Consider the following 15,085-nt stretch of genomic DNA (forward strand, 5'->3'; position numbering starts at 1 on the left):
TAGTTCACTTCGTTTCTCCAATTTAGTGTACCTGGACATTTCTGCATCATTTAGTTTTATGACTTGTAGTGGTTATTTGAAATTTTAAACTTTAAAGACAAGCTTTCCACGTAGTTTGTAAATTACAGTTTAGCATTTCTAGATTTTGCGTTTGTAGGCTTTGGTTACGTTGTGAGCTGACCACTAGAACTGAAGTACTCTCCGGAGAAATGTCACCATTGGGTTCTCACCTCAGATAGGGTATCTGGGTTACAAGCTACAACAGTCTTGAATTCGTGGTTTTATAGTCAAAAGGAATAGCACACTCAACAAAATTTGAAATTTTTTAAAGCTCATTCCCTTATACGAGTGGTATTTCAAGTTTCTATCTCAATCCATTTTTTCTCAACACGTTTATCACGAAACTAGTTTTAACCCTATCGTCGGGTACCACCAGTCTGCTGTCACAATCATATTAATATCTAGGGGCGAGCAAATTGTGGGCTGGCAGAGAAAACCGCTGAACGCACCAAATATAGCCCGGACCCAATAAACCTGGTATACAAGGGTCTAGTCCATGCATGGGCCTAAATTTTCATAAACATCAGGCCACTGTCTGGGCCTGGGTTAACTTGTTTGAAACCTGATGATAATCTAATAACCCGTAAATGTTTAGTTTGTGTCGCAGCTGATTGATTCTGGAGTTCTGGTGTATATTGCCTAGCATTTTTGTTCTTTTTTTCCAAACATGTTATACAAAAAACATGCCTCCAAATAACTACCAGTGACACTATAATTACTCGTATACGTTAGTAATCAATATGAACATGTTAGTAATAATGCTGTTCGCATATGCTAACATTTTGTCTTGAATATTAGTTGAGTAGATTAACATGAAGCAAATTGACAGTGATGGTGTTTTGTTTAGTACTGGAGTTGATGTTGTTTGCAAGGCTCTTATCATATTTCTTTTTCCTTTCCAATGGATATCATATTCATTATTTGTGTAATTCAAGTGTAAGAGTAGAATAATTTAAATCTTCTTAAAACAACCACACAAAATAGTTTTTTGTATTGAAGGTACACTTGTTATTAAGAGCCAAATGAAAAATCTATATAATATAATAATAGTAGTAAAAGAAAGTGACTTTCTAAAACAACCACGTGCTTCCAAATAAAAAAATCACAAAGTTGTCGTGATTATTTGAATTAGAAAGTGACTTGCGATTTTCTTTTTAAAATTTTTTTTCCAGTCTGTTTCATTCATGATCAAAAGTATATTTACTCGAGTATATTTATATTAAGAGTTAATTGCAAAATTGGTCCATCTCACGAATTACCCACGGACAAATCCGTGGAAAATCCGTGAGAAATGATTGTTTTCCCACGGAATTCCCACGTACGGGTTGTGGTCACCGTTAAAAGTGGCGTGGGAAAATGTTTCCCATGAATTTTCCCACGGTTTTTCCATGATCATAAATTCGTGGGAAATATTCCCACGGAATTTCCCACGGCAATACTCACGGATTTCCCACAGACTTTCAACGAAAAGTTTTTGTATTTTTCCCACGGATTTTATCCTCCCACCAATTTACCACGGATTTTCTTTCACACAGATTATTGAAAGTCCTTATGCCACTGGATCAAACGAGATTAAGTATCTAATGTATAAGTGCGGAAATTCTTATACAAAAGCAATCAACAACACGAACACGAATATGAATAAGAGCTAAAACCGTATATTACTTCAGTAAATGCAATTACAAGTAAGATACCAAGTTCGTAAACAGAAAATATGAAAACGAAAACAACTGAGAGATTCAGGAGTTGCAACTCAAACTGTCTCTCTCTTTCTTTCTCTACCGAAACTTAAACCTTACATCTATATATATATAGGCTTAAACATGGACCGGACCGGGACGACGTCTAATCAGTCGACCTCGTGTAGGTCGAGCTCGACCAAGTCAACACAAGTTTGACCGGGTCAACACGAGTTTCACTGACATGAGTTCAACTTATTACATGCAAAAACTTAATGTTCATTACAAGTACATATTCAATAGACGCAAGACAAACTTCTATAATGATGTTGTCACCCGGAAATGCAGCAACAGACTCCCCCTTGACATCAGCATTTAAAAGTTTTCATCGATCTTCAAAGTCTTCACTTGTAATGCATGGAAATAGTAACAGAAATGCCCAATCAAGCACTCCTTGACTATTGCTATCAATTCTGATAATCATAAGTTAAAAAATCTGCAATCAATAAATTTTCGTTAACTAATAATATTATGTCTTCTTTTGGTAAGACTTGATCATTATGCATTGCACACTGATCTTCAAACTGCAAAATCTTTGTACCCTTATGACAATTAACAAATCTAATACTCAGATTGAAATTCTCCCCCTGAACAGTAACAACCAATTTAAGCTCCAAGCAATATTATCATGCCAAACATCATCACCTTAAAGCAATACAAACATCATTGCCTCCTCATGCAATTAGGATGTCATCACTCCAGACATTATGCAAAATAACATCGCTCAATCTATTTTGATCTTCAAGCTTAACCGACATATGATAAAGAAGTTAAATCTCCAACAATCAGCATCTATTTTAATCAACTCTCACAATGATAAGAAATTATGTAACTTAAGTTTTAGATATGCAACACTCACAAGATCCATGTCCTCAACCAATAGTGTCTGACTTTGTCTTGTATCTTCATGAATCCACCAATCACCTAAAGTCTTTCATATCAAATCTCCCCCTCAAGGTAAGCATCTCCAAAATACATAGAGAACCACTTAATCTGCAACCTTTTCACTAGTCACCGGATTAATCATCTCTACATCATAGGCATTAAATAAAGGTTTGATTTTTAATTACTCGGCTACAAATGATTAACTTTATCACAAAAGCTTTTCGACAAAATCCCAAACACATGTTAAGCAAAGATCATGAACAGTTTACTCGGATTTTCAATCACGGTCTTCAATCTTGATTTGATTCATTTGAATCACCTAATCTTTAATCAGGCGCCTTTGATCCAAAAACTAGGTCGGACACATGTCACACAGATTTAAAACCAAAAAGATACCATGACTAAACCCCGTCGAAACACCATGATCTTCATTGCTACGTACATCCAAGATTTTTGCTTAGAAAACATGGAAGCTTTAAATTTTTATCCCCCCATTTTCTTTACAAAATTCTTAAAACAACCTATATGTTTGTTTTTGGTTACAACACATCTCCCATTTTCATCATCATCCAACGGTTGTTCACATATGCAATCCAGAGATAACACAGTAGCTCATTGCCATAACAACATCATGACACAATTGTTCACATATACAATCAAGAGATAACCCCGTAGCTCCTTGCCAAAACAACCTTTTTAATCTAGTATTAAATTCCCTCTAAGATTTCTCGGAATCTTCTATAAAGGATAGACCTTTAGTCGTCATTGATTCGAGTTGTCTAAAGTTAGAACCTAAAGTTGATCAAGTTTTCAAGTCTATTGCTTTATTACAGAAATCGAACCAAAACTCAAAGAGTTTACAAGTTCAATATTCCAACAAGCTTAGACCAAGACTAAATCAATGTTACAAGTTCTTGACAATTTGAAAAGTAATAAATTAGAATCCAAAGTTGATCAAGTTTACAAGTTCAAAACTATCGATTAACAAATATCGAACCTAAACTCAAAAGAGTTTACAAGTTCAATATTCAGACAAGTTCGGAACCTAAACATAATCAAAATTGCAAATTCTAAAAACCCAATCACTTGGAGCACAAAATTTGATTATATAGTTTAACAAGAAAAATCGGAACCTAGTCATTCGAGCCCGAATAGGTCGAGCTCCAGATGGTCGAGCTAGGATAGGTCGAGCTTGACTAGGTTGAGTTTGACTAGGTCGAGCTTGACTAGATCGAGTTTGACTAGGTCGAGCTCCAGACTAGGTCGAGTTTGATTAGGTCGAGCTTGACTAGGTCGAGCTAGACTAGGTCGAGTTTCACTAGGTCGAGCCGAAAGGTCGAGGTCAAGCTTGATAGGTCGAGGTCGAGCTTGAAAGGTCGAGGTCGAGCTTGATAGGTCGAGCTCGAGTGGAGCGGCTGAAGCTTGTCTGAACCGAAAAATTGAAAGAAAACACCTTAATCATTGCTGAAATGTTAATCCCGAACAAATAGAATACCTCCGTTGGCTCTGATTCCAATTGAAAGTCCCTATGCTACCGGATCAAACGAGATTAAGTATCTAATGTATAAGTGCGGAAATTCTTATACAAAAGCAATCAACAACACGAACACGAATATGAATAAGAGCTAAAACCGTATATTACTTCAGTAAATGCAATTACAAGTAAGATACCAAGTTCGTAAACGGAAAATACGAAAACGAAAATAACTAAGAGATTCATGAGTTGCAACTCAAACTCTCTCTCGCTCTTTCTCTACCGAAACCTAAACCTTACATCTATATATATAGACTTAAACATGGACCGGACTGGGATGACGTCTGATCAGTCGACCTCGTGTAGGTCGAGCTCGACTAAGTCAACACAAGTTTGACTAATTCGAGCTCGTGTAGGTCAAGCTCGACCAAGTCAACACAAGTTTGACCGGTTCAACACGAGTTTGACTGACATGAGTTCAACTTATTACATGCGAAAACTTAACGTTCATTACAAGTACATATTCAATAGACTCAAGAAAAACTTCTATAATGATGTTGTCACCCGGAAATGCACCAACAATTATCCACAAAAAGGTTTCCCATAGATTTCCCATGGATTTCTTTGAATTTTTTCCCGCGAATTTCCTACGGATAAAATTTCCACAGATTAGCCACGGGTTTATTTCCCACGATTTTCCCACGGTTAGTACTCTCATATTTCCCACGGACGTCATTTTTAAGTTAATAATATAATATAATTTTTTTATTCTATTTTCCTCCCTGTATATCTAAATACACCAATTGAATTATAAAAGTAATTAATCAATAATCAAACTACTAAAATGCATAATAATCCATTACCTAAGAATCAAGATACATCCATCAACAAAACATTCATACACATCATTTAAAAGTTAAAGTTTTGAAAATAATTCAAACTAACAAGTTTTTAACAAATCCTAAGATTTAGGTCGGTGGTGCCGGTTGCGTCATATCGGGTAAGAACTTCATCATGGCGGCGATGGTGGCTTTCATTTCTTTTGTTCCGGCTTCACTTTTTCCTTTTAGTTCTTCTAGTTCCTTCTTTTGCTTTTCTTCACGCTTTTTCATCTCGTCGATCTTCTTTTATTGTTTCTCATGCCTTGCTTGCATCTCCTCCAAAGTTTAGGTCAAAATTTGTACCCGGAAATAATAACATTCTTAGAAATGTCTAAATGGTATAGAGTATGAAGGTATGATAGATATTACAACTATAATCATTGTAAGATTGCCGAATATAACTTTAAATTGATTCCGGTGCATCGAGGCTCTATCAAGTAACCTACTTGAACGTAGAATATATTACCCAATAATAGAAATGGTTATAGACTGTTCGTTTTATTCATAGGCCAAATCATTTTTTGATGATGACGATCTTCATTTTATTCATAGGCCAAATCATTTTTTGATGATTACGATCTTCTGTTAGTGAGATTCTTTAAACAGAGTTAGTAGAATAAATGTCAATGTGAATCAACACCTTCATACACCTGGACAGTTTAAGCTCCTTTTGTCGAGATAATTAACACACCTGGATAGTTCCAGCTACTAGCTAAAATTAATTAACAAGCATTGAACATAATGGTTATGACTAATGTTTCGTATTTGCCAACATGGAGTACATAATGGTTAAAACTAATGGTTAACTAAATTAACAATGTTTCATATTTGCCAAAATGGATTACAGAATGGTTATAACTAAATTAACAAGCATTGAACAGTTTGATCATGTTTTCCAGTTATAACTAATGTTTCATATTTGCCAAAATGAAGTACAAAATGGTGCTCTAAATTGAACAACCTTTCTGAGTAACCCTAAGCAACCCTAAGCATTGAGCAAGTATCAACCCTAAGGGTCAGTAAAGGGTAGGGTTTACTGAGCAAGCCTAAGCATCGAGCAAATATCAACTGAGCAACTATAATCATTCAATCTTTCCTATTTGCAACAATCATAATCAGATACAAGATACAAGTGATAGTTTGAGCTCCTTTTGTCGAGATAATTAACACACTTGGACAGTTTGAGCTACTAGCTAAAACTAATATAACAAGCATTGAACCGAATGGTTATAACTGATGTTTCATATTCGCCAAAATGGAGTACAGAACGGCTATAACTAATGCTTATAACTAAATTAACAAGCATTAACAAGCATTAACAAGCATTGAACAGTTTGATCATGTTTTTCTGTTATAAATAATGTTTCATATTTGCCAAAATGGAGTACAGAATGGTGCTCTAAATTGAATAACCTTTCTGAGTAACCCTAAGCATATAACACCCCGAGCTAGGCTCGAAATGCACCGAAAAGCATGACACAAGATGGAATTATCGTAGAACGAGACTATATGAAAATAAAAGGATTCCGTGAACCCAACATTTAGTTTATAAGTTACAAAAGCACAAGGAGCATACAACCGTCAAGAGTTTTACAAATATGATATCAAAAGATGGCTCATGATCCTAAGCGAGTCCCATCAATGGGAAATGAATCACGGATCCATGGTCATAGTCCAACTTCTAGCAATGCAATCAAGCTCTTGGGTTATCTTGGTTACCTGAAAAGTGTACTAAACAATGTCAACACTAGGTTGGTGAGTTCGTAGGAAAGAAAGAACAAAAACACGTACCAATGCCATCCATCACATAAACAATCATAACGAACAAGAATTTAGACATCCATTAAGTATCTAACATGACCAAGGATCTCACACTTGCACACAATGTCCCTCAATTGTCCTCATGTCATCCATAATTGTCATCAAGTACATATCGTACCGTATAATGTCATCAAGCACTAAAAGTGCCCGTTTGTATTGTCATCATGCCCCTCATTTCATTCATTCCACGTAAATTGATCATCCATGGCCATCATTGTCCACACATAACCAAACACCATGTGTATATACTTCCTATGATACTACTTTTGAAAGGCCTTTGATGCTTATATATAGGGTCACCCGCAACCTTCCCACCACATCTCCAACCTTTCAAAGGCATTATCATCCTCCATATATACCCAACTATCCTAAAACAACTCATCATGCATACACAAGTAACCATACAACAAATCACATAATTGCACGTCATCAAAACCTTCACGCAACATGTAATTCACAATTTGTCATCATGGACAAAGTACACTTTTCAGCCCGACTCTTAAAGAGTAAGGGAAGCTACGAAAATTCACCTTGGCTCAAGCAATTACAAGTATAAGTCAGGCTATAAACATCCAACGACCGCCAAATGTCCACAACCTATCAATATATACATTACAATACAAGTTAAGAGTCTCACTTTGTTCTACTTATGACTCCCAACCATAAACGACTCAATAGACTCGAACAAGAAACCAATGGACCCGAAAGAATGTGTACAAGAAGGTATGGGTCGACTCAAATACCATGGACGGTCAACAAGCTCAAAGGATTCTTTGTAGACTACTCGACTCATTCGTAGACTATTTTCATAATGTGACTACTTTCAGTTTTTCCCTTGTCTACTTCCAGTTTTGTAGACCAGTTTTGAGACAAAACTTAATTCTTAGAAAATGTAGAGGGCTCAAAGACCTTTTCAGAAATATAGGGTTTGACTCTTGAAGATCTCTAACGAACAAGTTACGGTGTTTCCAAAAACAGACCTGTACACTTTCGACTAGTTGAAACCATGTAACCAAACACACCCAAATTCGTCCCAATCTATTTTGACCTCAAATTCGACTAGGAGCTTCTTTCAGACTCATTTTTAGACATAAATGAACATAACCCACATCACAATTTCGTTCTATAGCACCATTTTTGTGTTAAATTAGTTTTTGTCCCGTTTTGACTTTTGACAAAACCCTAATTGACCTAAAATCAGATCTTAGAAAGCTTGGACTCGTTTTTTTTGCAGATTTTATGAACATATTTAGACATAAAACACTTCAAAATTTGATTCAAAACATCAATTTTTAGCTTAGATTCGAAATTGACTTAATTTACCCACTTTGTAACCTTAATTTTTGACCCACTTCGTTTTTGACTTGCAATTTGACTCAAGAACACTTGGGTTTGACTAGAAACATGTTAATAAACATAAAATGATTGATTTGAGTGAAATGTAACTTACCAAAACCCCTTCCAAGTTGTTGACCTGAAATTTGAGCTAGATGGGAAGAATTCTTATACTTTGATTTTCAAAATTTTGATATGTTGCTAAGATGATGATAAGGATGATTATTCCTATGTAAATCTAGCTTGAAACAACCGTTAGTAACCCAAGAATTTAGAGAGCGAGAGAGATGTGTGTATGTGTGTGTGTTCTTGGAGAGGTTTAGAGAGAGAGATAAGATGATATGAATGAATGGATGAGAAAGTTGTAAGGGATTGGGTAGATGAGACATAAGTAAAAATGGTAAATGTTACACTATTACCCTAAGTAAAAAAATCTCTTTGTCTTCAGTAGTCTATTTTTAATTTCCAGCACCATTAGACTATTACAGTAGGTAAGTAGTCTCTTTTTGTACATTTTTAACTTTTTAGACTACTTTAGACTATTATAGTAGGTAAGTAGCTCTTTTGTACATTTTCAACTTTAGACTATTTTAGAGTATTATAGCAGGTAAGTAGCCTCTTTTGTACATTTTCAACTTTTGTCATCACATCAAACATGAGTTATACACAAATAGCATACAAAACTCATATTAAGGGGTAAATTGACCTACATGAACATATTGCACATAATTGAACTCCAAATTGTACTTGATAATATATATGCTAGTTTACTAATTAGTCAAATGTACACGAGTCCAAATAGTCAAAAGTCGCAATTGTTACAAAGCATCAAGCAAGTAACCCTAAGGGTCAGTAAAGGGTCTAGGGTTTACCGAGGAAGCCTAAGCATCGAGCAATTATCAACCGAGCAACTATAATCATTCAATCTTTCCTATTTGCAACAATCATAATCAGATACAAGTGTGAGTTAATAAGCAACCCAAGCATCGAGCAAGTATCAACCTTAACGGTCAAGGGTCAGTAAAGGGTCTAGGGTTTACTTAGCAAGCCTAAGCATCGAGCAAGTATCAACCGAGCAACTATAATCATTCAACCTTTCCTATTTGCAACAATCATAATCAGATAGAAGTGTGAGTTAATAAGCAAACTTGTGGTTGTTGTTGTGTAGCATATGAGGTACAAGTGCTCAGTGAAGATGGTGTACCCGTCAGCACGTAACAAGGATCTTTTGAAGTACTCGACCCATAGAATTTCCCTTTCTTTTTCCCGCCAGTACACTCATCCCATATATCTGGATCAAAGTCTGGGTAATCTAATTCATTAGTGCCATGCTTCTCAATTAATAATCCTTCTACCTTTTCCTATTATATAAAGTATCAAAAATATAAAAACAAATTAGAGATGATGTTGCTTTAATTGATTTCTTATATTTAATTCTACTTAGATACAAAATAATCTTTAGTCTTATGTTAAGTAGTAACTAAACTTACAACAAATAAACGTGACTTCTCATCAACATACTCCGATGGTGGTTTAAAGATCCCTGACGGATTCGGCACAAAAGGATTTGTCCTTTTCTTCACATGGTTGGTAATGAAGGTTTCGTGTACTTTTTGTAACACCCCACCGTTGGTGGAAACATGAGGTGTCTTGAAAAGTACAGCACGACATGGAATTACATAGATACTACTAAATGAAATAGAATATAATAAATATATTCCCAAAACATGAGTTCAAAGTCATAACAATGCTAGAACAGCTTAATACAATAAGTCCATAAACGGGAGAGTCTAAGGCATGTAGCCTTAAAGTCTGACAATAAGCAATGGAGCATAAATCTCTGAAGTACAGTCCTAGCATAGTAGTCTTTGTCCCTGATTAGCCTTAGTACCTGAAAAGTATACTAAAACGGGTCAACACAAAGGTTGGTGAGTTCGTAGGTTTTGTCAAAAAATCTAGTCGAAGAAATAAGTCTTTTGTCGATTCTTTTAAGTCAAAATAAGTATTTGTTCAATATATAATGAGCAGAGTTACGCCATATAAGTCAAAGTATTATTCAAATCTCAAGTCCAAGTCTCAAAGTCCGAGGTACTCAATGTACCCAAAGTACTCAAAGTCTCAATGTCTGAAAGTCTGGCCTTACAGTACCTGCCTTAGTCCATAGTCTCAAAGTCTCAAGTCTCCAATACATAAAAAGCACATCAAATAAGCACGTCATGAAGCACAACAACAAACACATAATTACACACATACAACAAGACAGAAGCACGTCAAATGACATAAGTAACTCTATACGCACAGGCTCAATATTGAACATAAACAGAAATCGACAAAATTGTTTAAAAAGAACAAGTATACTTTCCACTCCAAAACTTGTAAAAAGAGGGGCTACGAAACTCACCTGAAAACAGCACAAGTATAAATATCCTAGATGAACGAACAAGAACACGAATAGTCAAGTACACCTGAAACACGAACAATATCTGTCCAAATGTCTTACACTGTGCACAAGTCACCCAGTAAGTACTTACTTAATAGCAAACGTCCAAATCCTATACTATTGTCTTAGGAAATGCCATTATGTCTTGTGTAATGTCGTATTATATATGTATATAATAGATTTGTTGTACTTGTAAACACTTGAAATGTCGATGACTTAAAGTTTTGTCTTTGACCACTGAAACAAGAACTTATACATACGTATATATATCGGAGAGTTTAACTTCTAACGAGTTTAGTCGAAAAAGTTTGCGTTTTAGAGAGTTTAGTATTTTAGAGTATTTAATAAACTTCAGAGAACTTAAGTAGAGAGTTTAATTTAGAGAGTTTATAAGTTCTTCGCTAATTAAATATGACACGGAGTTTGTATATTTCAAAGAACTTAATCTTTTAAAGAATTTACTCCGAAGAACTTATTCCAGAGAACTTAATTTCAGAGAACTTATTTAAAGAACTTATTCCAGAGAGCTTAATTTTAGAGAACTTATTTAAAGAACTTATTCTAGAGAGCTTATTTCGGAGAACTTACTTCAGAAAACTTGTCCAAAGAATATATCAAGAGAACTTATTTAGAGAACTTGTTTGGGGAACTTGTTTGAAGAACTTAGGCAGAGAACTTATTTCGAAGAGTTTAGACAGTTTATATGGTGGAGAACTTGTCGACTTTACATAGCAACAAACACTCAGAGAGTTTGTAACATAGAGTTTAAAACAAAGAGTTTAACTAGAGAACTTAAGTAGAGAAGTTAATAAAAAAACCCTATTCATGGACGATCAGAAAGAAAATCAAGAAACAAAATTTAGTTTTTAGAAAACTTAATCCGAAGAGTTTATAACTTCTCAAAAATTGGTACAGAACGTGAAGCATAACCTAGTTCTAATATCACATGAACAAGAAGAAGGAAATAGATTGACCAATTTTGACCAAAACCCTAACACATAAACATGAACAATTTTTTGAAGAAATCAAGAATAAGAACGTGCTTTCAAGGATTTTTAAGTAAAGATTTATATATATACAAAAATATACAACCATCATGTATATATATAGGTATATAAATCTTATTATATATATATATTTAAAAACCAAAAGGAAAGTATATGTATATATAACTATATGAAATTTACATGGGAAACAATTTAGAATCAAAACCCTTTAATTACCTTAACAAAACATTGAGATGAAGATGATTGTTTGATGTTGACGATGATCAAAAATTGAAAGAAAAAAATGGGGAAGAAAGGACGGCAGCAAGAGGGAGAGAAAAGAGAGAATTTGTGAGTAAAGCGTTTATTATGGAGAACTTAGGGCTTTTATAGTCCCTTCAGGTCTTGACTCAATTTTGACTTCTTTAAACTTCAAGAAAGTTCATTTAACTCGACAATTAACAAAAAGTCGACACTCATTATACTTTGTCGACATAATTATTTGTAACTTTTATATTGCTTTCAAACGACTATAAACACGACCATGTTTGATAATTAAATCTTTAGTTATTTTAACTTTAAGTACTTTACTTAAATTGGCATTTCCACAAGACAACTAGTATTCCTTCGGTTCTCGAGTCCAGGCACATTCTTTCCGAAGTCTAACTCCTCACAAAGCCTGAAAAGAACACAAATTCAGCTATTTCATTAATAAGGTCTTAAAGACTAAGGACGTACATAAATGAAACGAACTAACATGACCGGAAAAGTACTTCGGGAAAATACGCTCAGGTGACGGTTGTCACACTTTTGGTGGACAACCCAAGTATGTTTCCTACAAATGTCAAATTTAAGACATAACTAAGCAAATAACAATAGTCCCCCTTTGGTAAAACACAAGTTGGATATATTTATTTCTAACCAATCTTTTTCTAGCTCCAAGAAAGCTGCCTGATCTTGTAGTATGACTTCCACCGAGGAAAAATCGTTCCCATGGATTATCCACAGATTACCTAAACATATTTTTGAAAAATATTTCCCACTGATTTCCCATGGTTAAGATATATCTGTGGGAAATCCGTGGGACACGGACTTTCCACAGATATTTTCTATCTGTGGTAATCCGTGGATATTTTGTGGGAAATATTTCCCACGGATTACTCACGGAAGTTAGACAATATTTAATAAATGAAAGTTCCCACGACTTCATATTTGTGGGAAATTCATGGAAAATATTTTGAATACCTTTTTACTTCCTTTGGATTTTCCAAGGATTTCCCACATATATTTGTTTGGTGGGTATTCCGTGGGAAATCCGTGGAAAAATATAAAGATAACTTGATTATATAAATTCAACTCCATTTCATGGGTAATCCGTGGGAAGATTTCCCACGGATTTTTTGTCGTGGGAAAATCCGTGGGTATAGACAGATTCTCTAGTAGTGTTATAAGGGGTCGTTAAGTAATCACATGTTTTGCATGTGCAGGGGTACTTTCGTATTTTGCCACCTTTTCTTATCCAACAATCACTTTTTTCTTTCTTCACCCAGATTCATACACACACACTGATACATAAACATTTTCATATCTAATTCATAAAACACATACACTCATACATATGACCCTTATATCTATATCAATCTCTATATCAAAACAAATATATATACAAACACATACACATCCAAACAAATACAAATCTACATCTATATCAATCTTTATATCTAAGTTCAACTTCAGGAATGTATATAATCATAGATTAATATACATGATCATCCCAGTTAAAAAAAACACCAATAAGAATAAAGACGCTATATGTTTGATTCAATCTAGTCAACCATTATGAAATTAAACCAAAATTTGGAAAACACATATTGTTTTCATTTTTTATTGGAATCTTTTCCTTTTCATCTCTAAAAGTAATATTCACCCACTATCATTTGGGTTTTTTTATACTTATTCAAAAATCAAATAAAAATATCCAGCTTATACAGAATTCAATCAACAACAATGTGAGCTTTCTCCGAGAACTCCTTGAAAATCATCATCGGAACAAAACAATGCACCAATCGTTGGAAAACATCACAAGTTTCGACAGGGTATGCGTGTTTGTGGTGGTAGAACTACACACACACACATACACATATATTAGTGGATGGCATCAATGAGAAAGAGAAGAGTGACAGAGGTTGTCGGCCGTGAGGAGGTGGCGATAGCAGGCGGTGTGGTGGTGGAGATGGTCGGCGGTGTAATGGTGGTTATATGTGTGTTTGTGTTTAGATAAATATATGTGTGAAAGGAAGGTAATATACATTGAGAAGCAGAGTACCGGTTGTAATGGTTGGTGGGGTGAAAAAATCAATTAGGGTAAATAGTGAAAGCGGAAACCAGCAGTTGTAAGGGCTGGTGAGGTGGAAAAATAAGAAAGTACCATTGCACATGCTGAACACGTGCTTACTTAACGACCCCTTATAACGGATCTGTCAAAAAGAGACCAACTTAGCGAAAAATAGTCAAAATAGGGACCCCCATTGCGAAGAAAGACGAATAGGGACCCCGATTCCGAAATTATACAAACTACAGGAACCAATTTTGCAATTAACTCTAATATTAATTATCGTAATGTATGTAATGTAATGTAAAAGTAGATCGATGCGCCATAGTTTTCAAATTTGTCTGTAACAGTAAATAATTGCCATCAACTACTGCAAATCAATAATTCCAAAGCGTTTGAATGAGATTTCTCCCCTCGTCCCCATGGAATGAAGATTCCATCAAATTAGAAAATATTTACATTCCAATGTAATGAAACTTCATTATCATTGAACAACCAAACGCACTAAGAAATGAAATTTAATTTCAATTCTATCAAATTCCATCAAAATCTGCTAATTAAACGCGATATATTGAAAACGCCTTCGAAAAAAACTGGATATATACCAAATGATGATGTCAAAAGTGTTTTTGCCCCTGAGATATCATTTACTTTGACGAGTATATATACACTCTGTATTTGCAATTAAGTTCATTTCATAGGAATTGGCAACAGATACACGTCTCATTTGATTGACAGGTTAAACGACTTTATACACATATGGTTCAACTAATCAGCTTGAACCCAAACCTCCTTATTTTGTTTTGAATTCATGGCAACAAAAATGGAAATCGGAGAGCAAGATTTAATGGAGACTTCAGCTGGTTATTATCAATTAATTGTCAAGAATTAAGATTTATTTAATGGACGGCCGGAGGCCTAACCAGTATTCATTAAAAATGTTATCATGTGACAGACATGCCGATTATTAACATTTTAACTTGGGATTAGTTTCCTGAAATGTAATTATCTTTGACCGAATATTTATAATAGGAAAAAACTAAAGTTATGTGTATTGTACGTAAGCAACTTGAAAAAATGTTTATTGTATGTAAGAAAATATACGTGACAACCATATACAGGTGCCACTTGT

Source organism: Erigeron canadensis, chromosome 5 (genome assembly GCF_010389155.1).
Source record: "Erigeron canadensis isolate Cc75 chromosome 5, C_canadensis_v1, whole genome shotgun sequence".
NCBI classification, from domain to species: Eukaryota; Viridiplantae; Streptophyta; class Magnoliopsida; order Asterales; family Asteraceae; genus Erigeron; species Erigeron canadensis.